This window comes from Palaemon carinicauda, chromosome 5 (genome assembly GCF_036898095.1).
Source record: "Palaemon carinicauda isolate YSFRI2023 chromosome 5, ASM3689809v2, whole genome shotgun sequence".
Classification (NCBI taxonomy): Eukaryota; Metazoa; Arthropoda; class Malacostraca; order Decapoda; family Palaemonidae; genus Palaemon; species Palaemon carinicauda.
The window spans coordinates 81,286,258-81,307,042 of record NC_090729.1 but is presented as its reverse complement, the minus strand read 5'-3'; the positions used below and the strand labels follow the sequence as shown (position 1 = coordinate 81,307,042).

Below are 20,785 nucleotides of genomic sequence, written 5' to 3'. Positions count from 1 at the left end.
TTATTATTTGCTAAGCTACAACCCTAGTTGGAATTGCAGGATGTTATAAGCTCAGGGGCTCCATTAGGGTAAATAGCTCAGTGAGGAAAGGAAATAAAGAAAAAAAAATATTCTAAGAAGAGCAACAACATTAAAATAAGTATCTCCTATATAAGCTATAAAAACTTTAACAAAACAAAAGAAAAGGAAATGAGGTAGAATAGTGTGCCGAGTGTACCCTCAAGCAAGATGTGGAGAAAATGAGAGAAGAAAATAAAATAACTAGAATAAAGAAGAAAACCTAGATGTCAATGGAAAGGTGAATCCCTCTGCCCAACAACTGAACTGAGTGCACAGGAAGTATAAAGTTGTTATTTCACAAGTTATGCACAAATGTACAAACTGGACCAGATACGTATGTTTTGTAAAATGTAAACAAAAGTGAAATAACTATTTCATGGGAGAGGATCCCCATATTTTGTGTACTTATTTGTGGATTTATTATGCATCCAAGAGAATGATGTATAAAAACAAGGTTAGTTTTATCATTATCGATTTGCCAGTAAATTTTCCCCACCCAAAATCCCCATTTCTCATTGGGTGGCCCCCTTTACTGTAGGATTTATTAGGGTATATCATTAAATATTTATTTGCAACGGAAATAAAGGTAATTTTTCAAGAAATTTGAGTTTTTCTATATAAAACCGCATCCCTTTATTAGTAAAGCTTTTTTCCGTGATTTAGTATAGTAATACCATAAAAACATTTCGGTGTTATAAAACCACGAATATGTACATAACTGAAAGATTAAGAATATTTTTTAAAATCACCAGACTTGCTCATTCCCTAGATACGATTATCTCTTTCCCATACTGCCTAGAATTTGCTTTCTATGATTATACTCTTTACCCTTCAAAGTGAGTTCTGGAGTCTTTGTAGTTCATTGGGACAAGCTTCAATTCAGTAAAATTGGTTGGAAAATCACTAAGAGTCTATTTTTGTTTACTGTATGCCATTCTATATGATATGAATTGGTAAATACTGTATATGAAATTTCAATTTTGAGCCAAATACTTGAACCATATATTTTTCCTACTCGGTATCTTGTGTTTCGTGCATTTCTGACCATGGTTATTTGGGCAAACCACCTGTTTGACTTTTAGGACCCCCTTATATAAAGACACTACAGTATGGGTGACCCTAGTTGGAAATCTTGGTTTGTTCTGTAACTGGAATACTAACCTACGCAATTTATGTAGGGGTATTACTCTCAGCGAAGCTGAAATGACGATCCATTAAAATTTAGTGAGGGTTAACTATCCATACCGCTATTAACGGGGGTAACTTGCTATTGCTCCCATTCATATACTGGTGATTTAGCTCACTTTATCGTTGGCTCGGATGGAGACCGGTTGTTACCGCTCTTCCTACTCGCTTATTTGGGACTGCCATTAATTTTTGTCTTTTAACTTACTTTTTTCTTATACTGTAATTATATATATATATATATATATATATATATATATATATATATATATATATATATATATATATATATATATATATATATATATATACAGTGATACCTCTGGATACGAAAGTTTCTGCTTACGAAAAGTGATTAGAAGATTTTTATGCCCCAGTATACGAATAAAATTTCAGGATACGAAAACCTTACGAGATTCCAACTCTTCGCTGAGAGTAATTTTTAAAGCGCGCGCCGCCAGACTTTGAACTTGGGTAGACTCACTTACAGCCTCCCGCTCACCCATTGGTTATCTCCCTACTCAGACGCTAGCTGACGCCATAAGATCCTGCTTTCCTATTGGTCGGCAACTATCCCAGCTTGCTCACGCACGGGCGTTCATCTCTCTCTCTCTCTTTTCGTTCCGACCGCGGTATCGTTAACAGACATTGTATGCTTTCGCTTGTTTGACGTAGTGTTAATATACAGTACATTCGTACGCCACGTGTTATCGTTATTAAACATTCGTTACTGTGCACTGTACTGTATTAGTGTTTACTATACATAGTAATGTATATAATGTACGTAGTGTATTATATTACGTTTTTCAATATTAATCTTACCCGATGATCATGTAGCTGCAACTCTGTTGCCCGACAGAAAAAACCTAAGGTCGGGATACGCCAGCGATCGCTATACAGGTGGGGGTGTACAACAACAGCGCCATCTGTCGAGTAGGTACTCAGGTACTTCTTGTCAACAAGAACCAATTTTTCCTCTGTCGTGCCACCGGCGAGACCTGCTTGGATGCGCTGTTGTTTCTGGAGTTGTTTTCGCGCTTTTTGGTGATGTATTCGCTCTAGATATTAGCTTTCGCTGTTCGGGAGTTATTATCATTGACTTATCAAGCTTTTTTGATTGGTTTTGGATTGGTTGTTGACGACTTTGATAGATTTTGGATTCCCCCCTTGGCTAATTCAAGAATTCGAGATGTCTGACCATTCTCGAGTCCCTAAGTACAGGCAGTGTAGCGCTAGGGACTGTTCTAGGCGTCTTCCGAAGGCCTCTATAGATCCTCACACCGTTTGTTCCAATTGTAGGGGTAAATCCTGTCAATTGGAAGATCGATGTGAGGAATGCGCAGGGCTTTCGGAATTCGATTTTAATGAATTCCTTAAGAATGCACGTAGGCTAGAGAAGGATAGGATCAGGAGGAGTTCGTCTCGCTCTTTTGATTTTTCCTCTCCCCATGCCCCTCAACCTATTCCTTCCCCTGTAGTGGTGACTCCCGACCCTGCTACTAGTGCTCAACCCTCAATGGCGGACATGATGCGTGCCATTCAGGCTCTTGGTGACAGAGTGGAGTCATTAGCTAATGACCGGAATCAACTTTTGGCCGATGTCAAAGAGTTGAAAGAGAAAAGTGCAGTGGGAAGTGTAGTGAGTGCAAGTGCGGTGAAAAGTGTCAGTGTCAGTGTTACGCATGAGGGTGCATCTGTTCGTGCCAGTCGTCCTCCCAGTCCGGGACCTCTTGCAAGCTCCCAAGCCCAGGGGAGAAGCAATGTCGAAGGACCAAAGGGTTCGACAGGCCTTGATCAGCGTACGGATGTACCCTCAGTGGTTGCGGACGTATCTTGCAGAGATCGTCCCATCCACAAACAGACGAGTGAGCCCATTCATTCCTCGTCTGTGGAAGAAGTTTCTAGGAAGAAACGTTGGACCAAGGTCTCACGACCTCTCAAGCGCAAGGTCCCTTCCGAGCGAGTCCAACGGCCCAGGTGTAGCCACTGGGTCAGTTCGGACTCGCCGCAGTCTTCCGAAGACTGCACACCTCCCAAGAGAGGTAGAGTGGTTCCGCAGCAGGCAATCACTCCGTCTGTTGCCGCACCAACCACGGTAGACCCTAAGTGGTCTATGCTGCAGACTATGCAGTCTCAGCTTGCTTCCTTCATGCAGGAGTATCGTGCTGAGAAGGTTGACACTGCACCTGTTAACCTACAACCTGCCACGGTTGTGCGCTCAGCAGATACTGCGGCTGCCTGCTCCCACACTCCACCTGTGAGAGCTTCACCACCGATGCGCAGTCGACCCTGCCAGACGCATGTTGACGTTAGCCGACATGCGGCACCCTCCGTTGACATGCGTGAGCTACCGCATCAGCAGTGGGCTGTCAAGCTGCCGTGTTTTGACGCAATGCGGCAGTCTCCGCAACCCACGGCAGTCCCTCCCACACACCAGCACTCCGCTTTTGTTGTTGCCAGCTCTCAGACTGACCAGCAGCGGCATGATGTTGGATCCAGTGCAGCTACGCATGCACCCGTGCTGCCGGATTCAGCCGTTCAGCTTTCTGCTCCACCTTTGCCACTTCCTCCTCAGCATTCGGATGAAGGAGTATCTGATGATGACGAAGCTGCGCATTTGGACGATCCGCACTCCGACATAGAAGAACCCAAGTCTACGCCTCCCTCCTTAGACTTTAGGAAAGTCCTTGCCCTGTTTAGGGAGTTGTATCCGCAACAGTTTGTGTCTGCAACCCCGCGCTCACCTCCCTCTGAGTTCGCTTTAGGCATGCAGTCAGCAGCTCCTGCCTTTACGAAACTCGTACTCGCGCGCTCATCCAAGAGAGCTTTGAGGGTACTGGGAGAGTGGTTGCAGTCCAAGAAGCAACTGGGGAAGACAGCCTTCATCTTTCCACCTACCAAGCTTGCTTCCAAATCTAGCGTCTGGTATGCCACGGGAGAGGAACCCGGCTTGGGAGTTCCTGCCTCTGCCCAGGGCGACTTCTCAAGTCTGGTTGACTCTCCCCGCAGGCTGGCTATGAGACGCTCCAAGATTTGCTGGTCCTTTTCTGACATGGACCATCTGTTGAAGGGAGTTTTTCGTGCTTTTGAGATCTTCAACTTCCTGGACTGGTGTTTGGGAGCGTTAAGCAGAAAGACCTCCCCTTCGGATAAGGACTCTGCCATGCTTATCATGTCTAGCATGGACAAAGCCATTCGGGATGGGTCTGGTGAGCTTGCGGCTTCGTACGTGTCCGGAGTGCTTAAGAAGAGAGATCACCTTTGCTCCTTCTTGTCTGCGGGGATCACACCATGCCAGAAGTCGGAGTTGATGTTTGCACCGCTTTCCAAGTGTCTCTTTCCGGAAGAGCTGATCAAGGGGATTGCTGCCTCGTTGATCCAGAAGGATACCCATGACCTGGTGGCGTCTTCCGCACGTAAAGTCACAGCTTTACCTTCCGTGCCTAGACCTAGGATGGACACACCAGCGTCTAGGTTCATCCCACCCTTTCGTGGCAGAACCTCCAGCAGAGGAGGTACCCGTGCCGACAGTCAACGTGGCAAAAAGAAGAAGGGTTCCAAGTCCTCAAAAGGCAGAATCTGACTGCCTACCTCTCCAGACAGCAGTGGGAGCCAGGCTCAAGAACTACTGGCAGGCTTGGGAGAGCAGAGGTGCAGACGCTCAGTCTGTGAAGTTGCTAAGAGAGGGTTACAGGATTCCGTTCTTGCGCAATCCCCCTCTAGCAACTACTCCCATCAACCTCTCTCCCAACTACAAGGAGGAGGACAAGAGGCTAGCTTTACAGCAAGAGGTGTCTCTCTTGCTACAAAAGGGAGCGGTAGTCATAGTCCGGGACCATCAATCCCCGGGCTTCTACAACCGTCTCTTCCTGGTAGCGAAGAAGACAGGAGGGTGGAGACCGGTGCTGGACGTCAGTGCTCTCAATGCTTTTGTCACCAAGCAGACGTTCACCATGGAGACGACGAAGTCGGTGCTAGCATCGGTCAGGAAGGAAGACTGGATGGTCTCGTTGGACCTAAAAGACGCGTACTTTCATGTCCCCGTCCATCCAGACTCCCAACCTTTCCTAAGGTTCGTCTTTGGAAAGGTCGTTTACCAGTTCCAAGCCCTGTGCTTTGGCCTAAGCACGGCACCTCTTGTGTTTACCAAACTGATGAGGAATATTGCCAAATTCCTTCATTTGGCAGACATCAGAGCCTCCCTCTATTTGGACGACTGGCTTTTAAGAGCTCCGTCAAGTCGTCGCTGTCTGGAGAATCTCAGATGGACTATGGATCTGACCAAGGAATTGGGTCTCCTGGTCAATATAGAGAAGTCCCAACTCGTCCCATCCCAAACCATTGTCTATCTAGGTATGGAGATTCAGAGTCGAGCTTTTCGGGCTTTTCCGTCGGCCCCCAGAATCAGTCAAGCCCAAGAATGCATCCAGAGCATGCTGAGAAGGAACCGATGTTCAGTCAGGCAGTGGATGAGTCTAACAGGGACGCTTTCATCGCTGGCCCAGTTCATCGCGTTAGGGAGACTCCACCTCCGCCCCCTTCAGTATCATCTAGCTGCTCACTGGAGAAAGGACATGACGCTAGAAGCGGTCTCAGTTCCTATATCCGAAGAGATGAAGTCTGCGCTGACGTGGTGGAAGAACAGCATTCTTCTCAAGGAAGGTCTACCATTGGCTGTTCAGACCCCCGACCACCTCCTCTTCTCGGACGCATCGGACACGGGCTGGGGTGCGACACTGGACGGACGGGAATGCTCGGGCACGTGGAATCCGGAGCAAAGAACACTTCACATCAACTGCAAGGAGCTATTGGCAGTTCATCTGGCCTTGAGAAACTTCAAGTCCCTCCTTCTAGGCAAGGTGGTGGAGGTGAACTCCGACAACACTACAGCCTTGGCGTACATCTCCAAGCAAGGAGGGACTCATTCGAGGAAGTTGTTCGAGATCGCAAGGGACCTCCTCACCTGGTCAAGAGATCGAAAGATATCGCTGGTAACAAGGTTCATTCAAGGCGACATGAATGTCATGGCAGACCGCCTCAGCCGGAAGGGTCAGGTCATCCCCACAGAGTGGACCCTTCACAAGAATGTTTGCAGCAGACTATGGGCCCTGTGGGGTCAGCCCACCATAGATCTGTTCGCTACCTCGATGACCAAGAGGCTCCCAAATTATTGCTCACCGATTCCGGACCCTGCAGCAGTTCACGTAGATGCCTTTCTTCTGGATTGGTCCCATCTAGACCTGTATGCGTTCCCTCCGTTCAAGATTGTCAACAAGGTACTGCAGAAGTTCGCCTCTCACGAAGGGACACGGTTGACGTTGGTTGCTCCCCTCTGGCCCGCGAGAGAATGGTTCACCGAGGTGCTGCAATGGCTAGTGGACGTTCCCAGGACTCTTCCTCTAAGAGTGGACCTTCTGCGTCAGCCGCACGTAAAGAAGGTACACCCAAGCCTCCACGCTCTTCGTCTGACTGCCTTCAGACTATCGAAAGACTCTCTAGAGCTAGAGGCTTTTCGAAGGAGGCAGCCAGAGCGATTGCCAGAGCAAGGAGGACATCCACTCTCAAGGTCTACCAGTCAAAATGGGAAGTCTTCCGAAGCTGGTGCAAGGCGAATTCAGTTTCCTCAACCAGTACCTCTGTAACGCAGATAGCTGACTTCCTTTTACATCTAAGGAATGTAAGATCCCTATCAGCTCCTACGATCAAAGGTTACAGAAGCATGTTGGCAGCAGTCTTCCGCCACAGAGGCTTAGATCTTTCCACCAACAAAGATCTACAGGACCTCCTTAAGTCTTTTGAGACCTCAAAGGAGCGTCGGTTAGCCACACCAGGTTGGAACCTAGACGTGGTTTTAAGGTTCCTGATGTCAGCAAGGTTCGAACCGCTTCAATCAGCCTCTTTTAAGGATCTCACATTAAAGACTCTTTTCCTCGTTTGCTTAACAACAGCTAAAAGAGTCAGTGAGATTCACGCCTTCAGCAGGAACATAGGTTTTACATCTGAAACGGCTACATGTTCCTTACAGCTTGGTTTTTTAGCTAAAAACGAGCTTCCTTCTCGTCCTTGGCCCAAGTCGTTCGAGATCCCAAGCCTGTCCAACTTGGTTGGTAACGAACAAGAGAGAGTACTATGCCCAGTAAGAGCTCTTAAGTACTATTTAAGACGTACAAAGCCATTACGAGGACAATCAGAAGCTTTATGGTGTTCTATTAAGAAACCTGCTTTACCGATGTCTAAGAACGCAGTTTCTTATTACATCAGGCTTTTGATTAGAGAGGCCCATTCTCATCTGAAGGAAGAAGACCGTGCTTTGCTGAAGGTAAGGACACATGAAGTTAGAGCTGTCGCTACTTCAGTGGCCTTCAAACAGAACCGTTCTCTGCAGAGTGTAATGGATGCAACCTATTGGAGAAGCAAGTCAGTGTTCGCATCATTTTACCTTAAAGATGTCCAGTCTCTTTACGAGAACTGCTACACCCTGGGACCATTCGTAGCAGCGAGTGCAGTAGTAGGTGAGGGCTCAACCACTACATTCCCATAATCCCATAACCTTTTTTAATCTTTCTCTTGAAATGCTTTTTATTGTTGTTTTTGGGTTGTACGGAAGGCTAAGAAGCCTTCCGCATCCTGGTTGATTTGGCGGGTGGTCAAATTCTTTCTTGAGAAGCGCCTAGATTAGAGGTTGTGATGAGGTCCTTTAGTATGGGTTGCAGCCCTTCATACTTCAGCACCTAGGAGTCGCTCAGCATCCTAAGAGGATCGCTAGGCTCAGTAAGGAAGACGTACTTAAAAAGGCAGAGTAATGGTTCAAGTCGACTTCCTTACCAGGTACTTATTTATTTTATGTTTGTTATTTTGAATAACTGCTAAAATGAAATACGGGATACTTAGCTTCTAATGTTAACATGTATGCTGGTCTCCACCCACCCCCCTGGGTGTGAATCAGCTACATGATCATCGGGTAAGATTAATATTGAAAAATGTTATTTTCCTTAGTAAAATAAATTTTTGAATATACTTACCCGATGATCATGAATTTAAGGACCCTCCCTTCCTCCCCATAGAGACCCAGTGGACCGAGGAGAAAATTGGTTCTTGTTGACAAGAAGTACCTGAGTACCTACTCGACAGATGGCGCTGTTGTTGTACACCCCCACCTGTATAGCGATCGCTGGCGTATCCCGACCTTAGGTTTTTTCTGTCGGGCAACAGAGTTGCAGCTACATGATCATCGGGTAAGTATATTCAAAAATTTATTTTACTAAGGAAAATAACATATTACTGTAGCCATGGGTCCCAAGAATGTTGCTGAAGGAAAGAAGAAGACGATGCTCTCGATGGAGACGAAACTTGAAATCGTAAAAAAGTACGAGTCTGGCATGCGTTTAAGTGCGATCGCCAAGGAGTATGGCCGGAATCCATCTACGATAGGCACCATCCTGAAGCAGAAGGCGGCCATCAAAGCAGCGACACCTTCTAAGGGCGTCACTATTTTCTCCAACAAGAGAACCCACGTGCATGACGAGATGGAGAGGCTGCTTCTTGTGTGGATCAAGGACAAAGAGATCTCAGGAGACACCATCACTGAGACTACAATTTGCCAGAAGGCCTCCGCCATTTTCGGTGATCTCGTGCGTTCTCAGGCCGAAGAAGGGGCAGGAGAAGGAACATCCCAGCAGGAACCCCCAGAGTTCAAGGCTTCTCGTGGGTGGTTCGAGAAATTCAATAAAAGGACTGGCATTCATTCAGTGGTACGGCATGGGGAGGCAGCCAGCTCGGACACGAAGGCCGCCGAAGCCTTTGTTAAAATGTTCGACGAGTTGACTCTGCAGGAAGGCTACAGTTCGCAGCAAGTTTTCAATTGCGACGAAACTGGACTTTTTTTGGAAGAAAATGCCTCGTCGGACGTTCATCACGGCGGAGGAGAAGAGGCTACCCGGACATAAGCCTATGAAGGACAGGCTTACCCTTGCTTTTTGTGCAAACGCCAGTGGGGACTGCAAGATAAAGCCCCTGCTGGTGTACCATTCAGAAAATCCCCGAGCCTTCAAAGCCCACAAAGTCATCAAGGAGAACCTTCCCCTGATGTGGAGGGCGAATGCTAAAGCCTGGGTAACGAGGCAACTTTTCATTGATTGGGTGAATGTCTGCTTCGGTCCGACTGTCCGAAAATATTTGGAAGAAAACCGCCTCCCTATGAAATGTCTGCTGGTGTTGGACAATGCTCCAGCTCACCCTCCTGGCCTCGAGGAATATCTTCTGGCCGAGTATTCCTTCATAAAGGTCCTATATCTACCGCCTAACACCACCCCTCTCCTCCAGCCCATGGACCAGCAAGTTATTTCAAATTGTAAAAAATTGTACACGAAGCATCTCTTCCAGAGATGTTTCCAAGTCACAGAGAGTACAAACCTCACTCTGCGTGAATTTTGGAAAGATCACTTTAACATTGTGATATGCCTCAAACTCACCGATCTCGCTTGGCAGGAAGTTTCGAGGCGTACCCTGAACTCATCTTGGAGGAAGCTGTGGCCTGATGCTGTCTCTGCACGAGACTTAGAGGGGTTCGGGAAGCCTGGAGGCGAAGCCGAGATCGTTGACGATCCTGAACCAATTCAGCAGTCTTAGGTGGCTGACATCGTACATCTTGGTACGTCCATGGGGCTGGAAGTTAGCGCGGAGGATATAGATGAACTTATCGAGGAGCACCACGAGGAGTTGACGACGGACGACCTGAAGGAGTTGGAGACGATGCAAGTGAGTGATGTTCAAGAGTAGTTCTCTAGCAGTGATGAGGAGGATGTTACACCTTTGAAAACGGCAGACATCAAGGAAATTCTCGCATGTTTCCATAAAATGGCAGACTACGTCGAAAAAGAACATCCAAAAAAAGTTTATACCAACCTTGCGCTTCAACACTGCAATGACGTTTGCCTAAAGCATTTTAGAAATGTGTTGAAAAGTAGGCAGAAACAAGCTTCAATGGATAGTTTCTTATTAAAGAGGCCAGCGGTATTAGTAGGCCAAGACGAAGGTGAAAGTGAAGAAAAGAAACAGAAAAGAGGAAGGGATGAAGAATTAGAAGGTGAAAGTGAAGAAAAGAAACAGAAAAAAGAAAGTGATGAAGAAGTAGAAGAGATTTAGAAAATATGAAAAACGTAAAGTTATAAAAAAGCAAAAAAAAAAATTCAATTTTAAGTTTTATGTTACCCTTAAGTGTTAAAGTAATTTTTTCTTTCATTTTATAGTTTTCCATACGTAATGTTAAGTGTTAATTATTTCTGCCATTTTTTTATTTCGTAAAGTTTAAGTGTTAATGTGTTAAGTGTGTAAATTACTGTACGTAGTCTGTCACTTGTTACGTTTTCTGCCTTATGCCATCCTCCTCTGCCGTGACTTCGCTATCGGACATCGTCTCAATCAAAAGGTAAGTTTCAACTTTTTTGTTACACTAATTAACTGTAACCTTTTTTTCAGAGTATCAATCCTTAATTTAGGTGTACGTACAGGTAACAATACACCTTCACTGATCCAAATGCTTTACATACAGTACCGTAACTTTTATACAGTAGTAAAGAAAACGGACCGTTTTCTTAGGGCTTGGGGGGGATAACTAGGCTATAACTACATTATCGAATAATCTCATAGTGGTTTCTGGAATGGATTAGGCTGTTTTTAACGGTTGGGTTAATTATTGAATGATAGAAATGGCTGCATTGCATGTTTATTACTACAGTTTAGCGTGTTTATGGAAGAAAAGGTGTCTTCTCGTAAGGCTTGGAACGGATTAGGCTATTTACATGTAAAACGCGACTCAGGATACGAAAAAATCAGGATACGAAACCATATCCTGAACGGATTACTTTCGTATCCTGAGGCATCACTGTATATATATATATATATATATATATATATATATATATATATATATACTGTATATGTATATGTATATCCCCCCTTGTCCATCGGTCTTCCCATTGGCGGATAACCTGCTGTTGACTCGGCTGCCACCACGGGAATCGTCGTCGTTTGGACCCTACTCGTTCAACTGTTGTCTTCGCCGTTCTCTCTTCCACGGGGAGCATATAGCTTACTGAGGGAAGTGAGTGTGGCCTTTCAGAGATTGACTTCGGTCGTTCTCTTCTCAAGGCCGTTCACCTTTCATGGGCTTTCGACAGTTTAATAATGGGGGGGAGCCCCTTTCCTGTTCGCGGGTTAGGTTGCGCTTCTGATTGTTTTTCTTAATCAAGTGAAATTATAATTGTTTGTAATTTAACTTTTCAGCTGCTTATGTTCCCATCGGAGGATCAGTGGTTCTTCCTATTAGTGAATATTTTTGGCAGATTTAAATAATTGTAATTCTTGTTTTATTACAGTTACCCTCCACTCTCCTCCTGTCGATGTCGACTGGAGAAGGGAGAGCGCAGTTTTTATTTTATGTTTGTTCCCTCTGTGGCCTCCCTTCCCGTTGCGGACTAGGTGTTCCTCACGATAGAGTTTTTTGTTACATGATTTATTTTATTTTTCCTCAGATAGCGATGCAGTTCTTCTCCGTTCGACTAAGACAGTCGTAGAAGCAGAGCTGTTCCGTTCATGCCTGGGGAATCTGCTATCACTTCAGGACCTCAGAGGGCATCATCCCTTCTCCTTAGAAGTACGGCCGTAGAAGCTCCTGATCAGCACTTCATCTTCGAGGAACTAGCTCTGGCTACGCTTCCTCAGGCAGCGTTCTTGGCAGATCATCTTAGATCGCTACCAGGAGGTTCGCCTCCAAGGGTTGGGCTACTTTCCCTTCCGAGGGAGAGTTTTTCTCCCCAGGTGTGGGGTTATTTCTCCCTTCCGAGGGAGAACTTCCCTGCATCATCTTCATCACTTCATCAACTCAGACTTCTGTTGCTGTCTTCGCATAGACTACGCTCCCCCCTTGCTGAATCTCTCTTCCTTCGGTGGCGGAGCATAGTCTTAGGCAAGTCTCTCCTGTGAAGTGATCACCTCTCTCTCGTTCGCGAGAGGGGCCACTCATAGAGACTCCTCTTCGGAGGATTGCTACTGCTGAAGGTCAGCTTGCTGATCCACCTGCCCTCAGGGGCATCATCCCTTCTCCTTAGACGTACGCCTTCACCTATGCCTGAAAACTTTAAATCAATCAATCAATCACCTCTGGTGAAGAGACGCCTCTTTAGTTCTTCAGCAACGCAACCTTCCCTGACAGAGGAGCCTCCTCTTCCATCGTCTTCAGCCCTGTTCCCAGACCTTCTCCTGACAGTGCTGCAGCTAGTCCTCGGACTTCGGTCCTGGACTCTTCTGTGGATCGTTCGCGATCTCCTGTTTCCTGTACAGCCTCTCAATGCCATACCTAATCACGCAGTTACGCGCCAACGCTCTTCAGTGCACCAGCGCTCACCAACATATCGTCAGCGCCAGCCTGCTCCTGCTCGCTTTCCAGAGCGCGGGCGCTCTCCAGCTCGTCAGTGCTCTACAAGGCTTTGACATTCGCTTGACTTACAGCCTTCCCCTGCTCATCCTCAGCGCCCTTAAATGCCCCAGCAATCTCCCCATCGCCGGCACTCCAGCGCAGCTTCGCCGTTCCTGGGAGCAGCGTTTGCCAGCTCGTCAGTGCTTACCAGTCTGCCTGTGCTCTCCAGCTCGAGCTTGTCAGCGCTAACGGGCATAGTAGCGCTCACCAAAACCACAGCGCGCTCCTGCGTAACCTCGTTCTTTGGCTCACCAACGCTCTCCTGGGCACTAGTGCCAGCGCTTATTTGTGCGCCAGTGCTCCACTGCGCATCAGCGCTCTCCAGCACCGAAGCTTGCACCAGCTCTTCAACAACCTCCGGCTTGCCAGCTCACCTGCATTCTCCAGTAGCTGCTCTCTAGCAACCTCCTGCGCATTAGCGATCTCCTGCATGCCCACGCTCTCCTGTGCATTCTAAGGAGACTGTGCAACACACTGCGTGCCCGCGCGCCAACACTCCAGTGCGCCTGTGCTCTCTTGCTCATTCTAGGGAGACTGTGCAACACCCTACACAGCACCTTAGTGCGCACCAAAACACTCTTGTGCACTTGCGCTCGCCAATGCGCCAGCACTCACCTGCGCACCAGCGCTCTTCTGCGCATTCACCGGAAACTGCGCACCATCATCTTTCTGTGCACCGCTCTAGTGCACGCCAGCGCTCTCCTGTGCATTCTATGGAAACTGTGCACCAGCATCATCCTGTGCACCTTTCTACTGCACGCCAGCGCTCTCTGGGTTGCCAAAGCTCCAGTACTCTCCTGCGCATTCGCGTGAGAGGCAAAAGACGTAAAGGAAAACTTTTTGACAGGTCACCATTGCCCCATTTCTCTCCCCGCAAACGCATTACAGCACGGCCGCCATGAAAAGGGGGAAGAAGCTTCACTGATGGGTTCAAGATCCCAAAGATTCCATCTTCCAAGGCGGATCAACTGCATCATCCATCGGTCGAGACTCCTCACTGGATACCCTTAGTCCCTTTCTCTTCAGAAGGTTTTTCTGATTGTACCACTGTCGGCAAACACGATCTGGATGTTGCAAACAACCTGTCACAGACTGCCAACCGCTGTTCACTAGGCCGCCGATCGCCGATTTCTAGCTTATCTTCCACCAATAAGTAATTATCAACTGACTGATGACTAGATCACCGTTTGCTGATTACTAGTTCACCGATCGCCAGGTCGCCAATTGCTAGCTCATCTTTCTCTGATCATTGACCTCCAGTCTCGGCAATTGCCAACGATCTCCAATTGCTAGCGTGCTAATTGCTAGTCGTTAACCAATCATCAGCTTGCTGATCACTAGATCGCTGATTGCCAGCTCCTCTATCTTTGATCATCGACCTCGGCTCGCTGATCTCTGACCAGCCAATCGTCAGCTTGCTAATCTCGAGCTCGCTGATCGCCAGTCCTCGATCGAGAGTTGATCGTCAATGGCTCACCGATATTAAACCATTCCGCTGTCTCTCAGGGCTCTCCAAGACAATCACCAACCTTCCTTGGCTGACTGACCAGACAGCCTTCATCTGCGCGTTCGTTACCATCTTCGGCTCACAGATCGCCGATTCACTGATTATCGGCAGTTTGCCGTTCACCTGCAGTTCATCACTCAGACTTAGTTGTTAACTTCTGCCCATGGTTCCCTAGATCATAAGGCAAACAACATACTTCTCGCTACTTGCCGTTCGCCATCACACCAATCCACTAAAGCGATCGGCAGGCAATTGACTGCCCCCATCAACGGCTTGTCGACAGGTGACTACTCACGAGCACCCTCCAACTGCACAGTAGACACAATACCCAGCCGTTAACCATTGATTAACATTCGCCAGACCGGTGCTTTTCTAAGGAATAGCATCAATCCTATCAAGGCGCATGGTGGGGTCAAGTGTTACCTTACCCACTTCTATCAGTTAAAGGAATTCCCTCCCAGGAAAGAATCCTTACACAGGGTATTGCGTCCCATCCTTTCCTCCATGAGTCAGGCCCCAGCGTCAACAATCTCCCATGCGAAAAGTTCTGCAAGGAGCTGTCCCTTTAGGTCGATATCCACACCATGTTGGAGGAGTTTGGACATGGGATAAGACCACAGGTCTCCATGTGCACGCTGGACCTAAAGGATGCATACTTCCAGGCCCAAACCATCTTTTAGGAAGTATCGGAGATTTAGTCTAGACATACAAGAAATACCAGCTATGGAAGAGGAGTAATTTTTAACAGAGACCTATATGATTTTAGCGAGGATGAAATATTAGATATGTGCCCACAAGAAATATGGAAGGTTCAAAAGATTCCCACAACCACTATGATTATTTTCACTTTTGAAGTCTGTGATGTACCCTCTCATATATACATTGAAAATGAGAGAATACCAGTTTGCCTGTATAAACAGAAGCCATTGCAGTGCTTCAATTGTTTCAAATTTGGTCTTCCATGTAAGGTATGCAAAAATGTTAAGATCTGTGACAATTGTTCTGATCCTGAGCATGGACCCTGCACTAATATTGCAAGGTGCACTAATTGTAGCCAGGATCATAAGCCAACCAACAGGAAATGTGCTCAATATCAAACAGAACAAAAACCAAGAATTATGCCAAGGCCTTAAAATCTAAGGATGCAGAACATCCAGAAAAAATGGCAACAGCAGTTAGATCTGGTAATGTAAAGCATCTCGGTTCTGAATCACCACGTAAGGCTATTACCAAGCCTTGTAATTTAGATTTGGTGTCTCTTCAAAAAGGCACCACCTCCTTCCACTAGGTCTGCCATACCACGAATGAACAGACCAAAGCTCTCATCTCGGGCAGCATCATTGCCAGATCCAGGGGAGGAATCTTGTGCTAGAGAGCTAGTGGATGTACCGGTCATGACGGAGGTACATAATCCTCATAGCTCTCCATCTTTCAGTTGAAAAATACAAAAATTCCCATAGCAAATAAGTACTGTACGATATTCTTTCTGAAAAAGATGATGAACTTCGAAAAAATTTAAATATATCAAAAATTAATGTCGAGGTGCACCATACCCCTCGGCAAATAAATAAGAAGGCTGCTAAGAAAAACCTTAAACCAAGCTTAGCAAGACCTACTTTTCCAAAGAGTGTCAGAGACTCCTATCAATTCAAAAAATTCTGATAGGAAGACTTCCAAGGAATCTTCCTTAAAGTAAACTTATTTTTTCCTCAATTTTACAGTGGAACTGTCAAGGTCTGAGGGCTAAATATGAAGAACTTAGGCTCTTCATTCATGATCACTCCCCCTATGATTATATGTCTACAGGAGAGCAAACTTGATGATAATACTCCTTGTCCTTGTGAATATATCAGCTACAGGATGCCATATGATCAACGAGTAGGGAGCCATGGAGGAAGTTTTATATACGATTGTTGAGATGTTCCCCAAATATCTTTATCTATTCGTACACCTCTGCAGGCAAAGGTTGTACAGATTGATACAGGAAGAAAATACCCAATTTGTTCTCTACTTGCCCCCAAATAACATCTCATATGATGATTTATTAGAGGTGATTAACTCCCTCAACCTTTTCTCTCACGTGAAGATATGAACGGTAGACATCCTTCATGGGGCTATGTTCTAGCAAACACAAGGGGCAATATTATTTCATCATTTGTTGAAAATTAAGATGTGTGACTCATTAATACCTGTACAAGAGAGCCCATTCACTCATGTTCAGACAGGTACCCTATTATTCATTGACCTTTCAGTTGCAAGTGCTAACTGCCTTCTTGATTTTGAATGGAGAACGTTAGATGATTGGCATACTAGTGATCTTGCTCCAATTATTATAGATACAAACAATGGTCCTCCCTTGCAGAGATCGCCACGATGGAACCTTGACAAGGCGGACTGGAATAAATGTCGGGAACTAAGTGAAATTGAAGGGAGTGCAGAACAATTTGAAAGTGTAGATGATGCCATAGACTTCTGAATGGAACTTTACATACTGCAGGAGTTAATTCAATTCCAAAAGCCACAGGGTTTTTCAAATGACGGCCAGTCCCCTGGTGTTTCTCACAACTAACTGCCTTGCACAGAGCCACAAGAAAATCTTTGACTCGATTTCGTAGGCATCATACAGAGAACTTGATAAAATATAAGAAATATAGAGCCCAGTTCCGTCGTGCAATGAAAGAAGCTAGGCACCAGTCTTGAGTATCTATGGTTTCCTCCGTTAACATTAGAACACCGCCATCTGCTGTATGGAGAAAAATGAAAAAGATTGCCGGCAAATTTAGCTAAACCCATCATGATTGTTGTAGGGGAACGGTCAGTATGTGACTGAAGCAAATGATGTTAGTAATGCCCTGGCTGATCATTTTTCAAATGTATCATGCAAGTGTGTAGAAGCTCCTGGTCACCAGTATAGGAGCATTGAAGAAAAGAAAATTTTAAATTTTGCAACAGGAAAGGAAGAGTCTTATAATTCTCCTTTTACTGAAAGATAATTTGATTTCGCACTTGCTAATTGTAACGATATAGCCGCTGGAATTCCATATGCAATGATTAAACATGTAACCTTTTAATACAAATTACAGTATTTATTTTAAGCATTATTAATAGAATATGGCATGATCATAGTTATCCAAGTGTTTGGGAACTAGCCATTATTTTAGCCTTTTTAAAACCCGGTAAGGACAAGTTTTTAGTAACAAACTATCGACCAATTGCATTGACATGTTGTTTATGTAAGATCATGAAGAGGATCAATGCAAGACTGATGTGTTTCTGGAAAAGAAGAGTATTTTATCACCTATCCAGTGTGGATTTAGAAAATGCACTCAACATTTCGTGTGTTGAGAGAGAAATAGATATCTGTTTGAGGCTCGAGCTGAGGATGGCAGGTTCATCCTTGCCAAGATTCTTGGACATGATGTGTCCTACCATGCTAGTGCTATTTTTACTTTATTTCAAAGGCAGGTCTTCTGAAAGATATTTAACTTTTAAAAGAACAACTTTGCTTTTGTGGTTTTAATTGAATATTCTTTTAATTTTTCATTTACAGTAAATGATATCGGTGTCAATGACCTTAGATGTCAGGATGCCAGGAAACCTCAAATAAATCAATCAATCAATCCTAGCCCTACAGCAGTCCCATCATTTTCTGATGGGTCACTCGGTTGTAATTTAGAGCGACAACAACACGGTAGTGGTTTACGTAAAACAAACAATGTGGTACTTTTTTTGTCAGCACCTTTGCCATATAGCATGGCAATGCTAAGATAGGAAAAAGATGACTTTGTAATCTTATCAGTTTGCTGCATTCCGGACAGAAGGTATGTGCTCGCTTACATATGCGCAGAACTATTCAGTGGCCTTCTACTGATCTTTGAAGCATCCAGTAGCCAACAAAGTCCTGACTTTCTGGGTTTCCCAGGAGAGATAGTATGGCTGTCTGTACTTCTTTTCCTTTTGCCCCTTTTGGGGTGAAGCAGTCGCTTCATTATGTGCTGGATCAGACATTAGATGCAGTCGAGCCTCATGACCGAATAAGTGTTACTGTATTTACAAACAAGTTCTGTATTTGAGGTTTGTTCCGTAACCGAAATACAAACCACGCTATTTACATAGGGTTTACTTTCGGCGTAGGTGAAATTGACGAGCCATTAGATTTTAACGAGGGTTTACTACCCCCGCGCTAGTTAGCAGGGGTAGGGGAGGGGTAGCAAGCTACCCCTCCCCCCTCACACACCGGTGAAATGTCTCACTTCACTTTGGACTCGGACGATGTACAGACGTGCCTGTCTTCGTCCTGGCTTGGCAGCCATTATATGTTTTGTCTTTACCTAATCACTTACTTTTCTTATGCTCTATATATATATATATGTAAACATATTTTTAGGTTTATGTATATATTTGAGTATAGAAATCAGTAAGTTTCCTTTTCAGAGTTCATGCTTGTGTGTGTAGTGTACGATATCTCCATGGAGCCCGCGGCAGTTAGGCCACCACGGTGTAGTTTCATGGGTCGCGATCGAGTTTGACTACGGTCTCTCTCTCTCTCTCTCTTGAGGTCGTTCACCCTTTACTACGTTTTACCTTTACTACGTCCTGGGTAGCTTCCTTCCCGTGTCGGGTGGGGTTGCTACGCCGTACATTTTATCTCAATTAGTTTATGAATCTAATTGTATTTGTTAACTTTTCAGCTTTTTGTAGAACGCTTCCTTTCGTGGTTTTCGTCTTTCTTTAGTGAACATTCATATTTGAATTACATAATTATAATTGTTATAATTCTGTGTTTGTTACAGCTCTCCTTCCGTGAGTGTAAGTAGATTTGAGGGCACGTGCCTGTTGTGTAATTCTTGTGTTCTTTTCCCTCGGGATTCCTCTTCGGAGTCTTCCCGGGGGAATGAATGTTAACTAATTACTTTTGTTTTTTATTATTTCACGGTTTACGATCTAGTTTCGTTTGTATAATGTGACAACGAAGCGAGCTGTCTTGTGGGGCCTGGGGAGTCTGCTGTTGCTGCCTCCCCTATAGATCTTTGTCAGGGGTGTGTCTCCTTCTCCTGGAAGTACTCCCGTGACGACTGACAGCTCTTCAGTTCATCTTAGAACTCTCAGGAGGCTCGCCTCCTTGGGTGGGTAACTTCCCTTCCGAGGGGAGGTTCCCTGTCCAGGCTTGAGTTTTTCCCTTCGGGGGAACTCCTCTTACCTTATTTTTGTTCCTGGTCCTCCGGCGGTTATGCTCTTGGTGCTGAGCGACTGTTTTTGTAACCTTGCTCAAGGGGCTGAGTGGTTGCAAGCTCGGACCATGGAATTCGTGCGACTATGCGCTTGGTGCTGAGCGGTCGCACCTGCAGCTACGCTCAAGGGGCTGAGCAACTGCTGGAGCCCCTCTTCGGAGGATTGCTCATTTTAGGTCACTTGCTGACCCGTCTCTTCTACGAAGTGTTCGTCTTTCGTTCGCGAGGGAGGACACTCATAGAGACTCCTCTTCGGAGGACTCTTCTGCTGTTGTTGCTGAAGGCTCAGTCCCCTTCGGGGGGCTTCCGAGCCCTACGGTCTCTCCTGCGAGTGCTTCTCCCCTGGGGGGGAGTTCACCACAGAGACCTTTTCGGAGGACTCCGTCTGCTGTTGTTGCTGAAGGCTCAGTCCCCTTAGGGGGGCTTCCGAGCCCCACGGTCTCTCCCCCGAGTGCTTCTCCCCCGAGGGGGAGTGCACCACAGAGACTCCTCTTCGGAGGCCTCCGTCTGCTGTTGTTGCTGAAGGCTCTGTCCCCTTCGGGGGGCAGTTGAGCCCTACAGTCTCTCCTGCGAATGCTTCTCCCCCCGGGGGGGGAGTTCACCACAGTGACTCCTCTTCGGAGGACTCCTCCTGCTGTTGTTGCTGAGGGCTCAGTTTCCCTTCGGGGACAGCTGATGCCTACAGTCTCTCCTGCCAGTGACTCTTCCCCTCGGGGGAGTTCACGATCAGAGACTCCTCTTCGGAGGTCGGAGAGTGTTGCGCCTGTCCGAGGTCGTCTTCATCTTTATTCAACGTTCTCCGCAGAGGACCCTCCTCGACGAGTACCGACCGTTGCAGCTGCTCTACTCCTGCCAGACCTTCTAGTCTTCACCTCCGTTCCTGGACGCAGATGCGCAGTGGGCGCCAACACATCCCGTTTACAACGGGCACCGGTCCCTTCGGTGCTAAGGGGCTTATTCCACAGTGTTGGTAAGTCCCTTAAGTGCCAGTTGTTCCGTAACCGAAATACAAACCACGCTATTTAAATTGGGTTTACTTTTCGGCGTAGCTGAAATGACGAGCCAATAGTTTTTAACGAGGGTTAACTACCCCCGTGCTAGTTAGCGGGGGTAGGGGAAGGGGTAGCTTGCTACCCCTCCCCCCCCACACACCGGTGATTTGCTCCACGTCACTTTTGGGTCCGGCGATGAACAGACGTGTCTGTCTATCGTCCTCGTTGACAGCCTTAATCTTTTTTTGCTTTTTCTTCCAGTTTGTGTGTGTGCGTTTGAAGTTGGCCTCACCCTTAGTTGTTCACCATGCGCAAGTGCCCTGGTATTGCCGGT

General features: G+C 46.2%; 1 protein-coding gene across 1 annotated transcript in view; it reads left to right on the top strand.

Moving 5' to 3' along the window:
* LOC137640484 (hypoxia up-regulated protein 1-like) overlaps positions 1 to 20,785 on the top strand; it is a 107,717-nt gene that overhangs the window by 2,035 nt on the left and 84,897 nt on the right. The gene's annotated exons all lie outside the window — the stretch shown is intronic.